Source organism: Enhydra lutris, unplaced genomic scaffold (assembly GCF_002288905.1).
Source record: "Enhydra lutris kenyoni isolate GAN:26980312 unplaced genomic scaffold, ASM228890v2 scaffoldscaffold14, whole genome shotgun sequence".
Taxonomy (NCBI): domain Eukaryota; kingdom Metazoa; phylum Chordata; class Mammalia; order Carnivora; family Mustelidae; genus Enhydra; species Enhydra lutris.
The window spans coordinates 45,882,511-45,885,600 of NW_019154098.1; the positions used below are offsets into that span (position 1 = coordinate 45,882,511).

The window sequence follows — 3,090 nt, forward strand, 5'->3', positions numbered from 1 at the left end:
TGAACTGAAAAAACTAGATTGAGCAGCCCCGTCATTTGAAAGAAAGTGTACTGGATGGCACATTACTAAGCCCGCTGAAAAGCACATGGCTCTTGACTGGACCCTACCTCAGATTCTGCAGGACTGGTCCCGGCGGCTGGGTCTGTGGACTGAGCCTTTCTCTCAGAGCAGTGAAGGGTCCCAAGCAGGGTCAGCGGCCAGCAGCAATGGACCCCAGACGGAATGCTTGTCATGACACCACACGCTTCTTTTGCATTTGGGAAACAAAACACAAAAAAGGAAGCTGTCATCACTGTTTTCGTTTTCACAAATCCTTAAGGGTGATACCAACTCCCACTATCCAGAAGTGAGGTAAAATCATAAACCATACAGTAAGTGTGGTTAAAATCTTTGTAGCCACCCTAGTGCAAAACTCAGGCTGGTCAAGCAGGCTCAGGCAGGCCCAGCGATTTTTACCCATGCATTGACTATCCTTTCTCTGAGAAGCTAGTCTTGTTCTACAGTTCAGTCAGTTGCTGGCTGAGATTCTGTTCTAGCCTGAAGGACTTCTTGAAACATCTTTATCTTGAGTCTCTGAGGCCTGCCATGGCTCACAGGCCCTCCTGTCTTGTCCCACCGATGAAGTCAGTTTTCCTGAATATTGGAAAATAGCACTAGACAAAGCTGAATCTGTCTTACCTCTCCTCTGCCAACCACGGCAGGACAATTGCTTTTCTTGCCAGTCATGCTTGAATTCTGCATCTCAACTCCCAACATCCTCAACTAGAGGCTTGGCCAAAAGGGCCAATCCCAGTTGGCATAAGCGAGCAGGTGCATCCTGCTTCTGTTCCTGCCATTCTCGGCTTCCTCTCTGTGGGTCCTGCATGTGGAATATTTCCTAGCACTTAACAGGACTGTAAGAGATGGTAAGACTACTCAATAAGGGACTGAACATCCTTCCTTCCAAAAAGCACTCACATTATAATGAAAGGATTTCCAACAGACAGGAAGAGATATATCCAACAGCAAAAAAAAAAAATACAAAAAAAAAAAAAAAAAAAAAAAAAAAAATTAGAAGCAAGAAAGCCAAGAGACAGTGATAACCGATTGGAAAGTTCAAAGAAAGCTGAAACCCAAGCTTGTGTTGGGAGAAGTCAGGATTCAAGCTGAATCAAGGATATAACTGCAGAGGGGCTTGAGGAATTAAGTCCTTGGTAATACTGGGAAGGGGGAGATGCAGATGCAGCTGAGACATGTGATTAAGAACTCTTTGGGTTCCCCGATCTCCCTTCCCTGCCCTATGCAGCAGGCTGACTGCAGGGTAAGGACACCACCTTCCTTCAATTTAGGAGAAGCTAGAAGCTTTCTTCTTTGTGAAGAGGTTGAACCAGGTAGGTTCTGGACTCAGGGACACAAGACATAGATTGGGGAGTGCTGTATTATAAACTGGAAGATTAAGTGAATGACTATTCTGAATTATAAAACTCCTCTCTCCGTTTCCCCATTTGGGTCCTAGAATGCTATTCACCAGGCTTTTATCTCCCAAGCAGGAGAATGGAGCTTTCTTCCTTCAGGCCAAAGTTCTGCAGATGAGGAATTTTCCCTCCTGAAATGCCCCAGCCACTCACCCTTCAAAGAAGCCAGCTAGACCAGAAACACCCACACAAATGTCCCATCAGCTGTGTATGCCTCACTCATAATTATGATCAGTACCCAAAGGTCAGAAGATACTAGAGGAAAGCCACAAGCATGAAATCCCAAAGTAAAAAGGTGGAAAAAAAAAAACCCAAAAACCAAAACAACAAAAACTTTTTTTTTTTTAAGATTTTATTTATTTATTTGACAGAGAGAGAGATGGCAAGGAGGCAGAGAGGCAGGCAGAGAGAGAGACAAGGGAAGCAGGCTCCCCGTTGAGCAGAGAGCCCGATGCGGAGCTCGATCCCAGGACCCTGGGATCATGACCTGAGCCGAAGGCGGAGGCTTAACCCACTGAGCCACCCAGGCACCCAACAAAAACTTCTAGAAAATAATGCCCCTGGCCAAAATCTAAAAAAGCCATAAAGCTCTCTGGTCTGATCTCCCTCGGTGTCTGCTCAGTCCCACACCACGGGGAAGCAGAATAATCAAGTAATCTATACGAACCCAATAGCAATGCCCAGATCAAGGGGTCCAAACCAGTGTTCACAGCCAATGATCCAAGATTATCTGAGGTGACCAAAGCCTACCTGGGAAGAAGTGAAAGAACAACTAGAAAAGAAAAAGCCTCCAAGGCATTGGCTGAATTTAAAGAAAAAATAAATGAGAACTGGAAGAAAGAACTAGAAAGACGCAGGGACACAGGGTGAAATTATTAAGGGGAAGTGAGAGCTCATAAAAAAAAAAAAAAGAAAGAAAAGAAAAGAGAAAAGAAGATATCTGGTAGGCATCTTCTTCATCAGGCTTTCATTCTTCTGGCAATTTTTCAGATTATAAAGGTGAGGAAAAAAAAAAAACAAAGAAAAAGGAGAAGGACCATTCACATAAAGCTTCTGAAAGTTCCATGTCAGAAACTGAACCGAATGGTAAGGATAGTTTAAAAAAGAAAAAGAAGTCAAAGGATGCAACTGACAATTAAAAGGACATGAAGAGATTCAGCCAAAAAAAAAAAAAAAAAAAGATATATCCTGAAGATAAATCTTTATCATCTGAGTCCTTATTAGAATTAGATTATGTTAAGAAGGTCCAAGCAAAAAAGAAGAAAAGCAATGAAGAACAATAAGAAGTAACAGATTAAAAAAAACCCCCCAAAACAAAAAAGCATAAGAAACACATTAAGAAGAAGAAGAAGAAGAAAGCGTCTAGTTCAAGTTTGGACTCGTGGTAGAGGTAAGAAAAATAAGGATTCCCTTACAAAGAAAGTGCAATGTTTAGGGAAATTTCAACTGTGAAAATTATAACATAATTACTAAAATGCATGCATTTCCTTGTTTTTAGAATTACTCCTGTACTATTCGGTAGCCTCTTGGATGCTGCTGTGTGAAAGGGCCATCATTGTTGCCTGCTGTTGGAATATTTACTTTTTTCTCTTCCGGTGCTTAACAACTCTGAGAGGTAATACACTGCAGTTGTGCT

General features: G+C 42.3%; 1 pseudogene; it reads left to right on the forward strand.

Annotated features, from left to right (window-relative positions):
* Positions 1-1,213: 1,213 nt before the first annotated feature.
* On the forward strand, positions 1,214-2,842 carry LOC111146496 (annotated as a pseudogene).
* Positions 2,843-3,090: the final 248 nt, after the last annotated feature.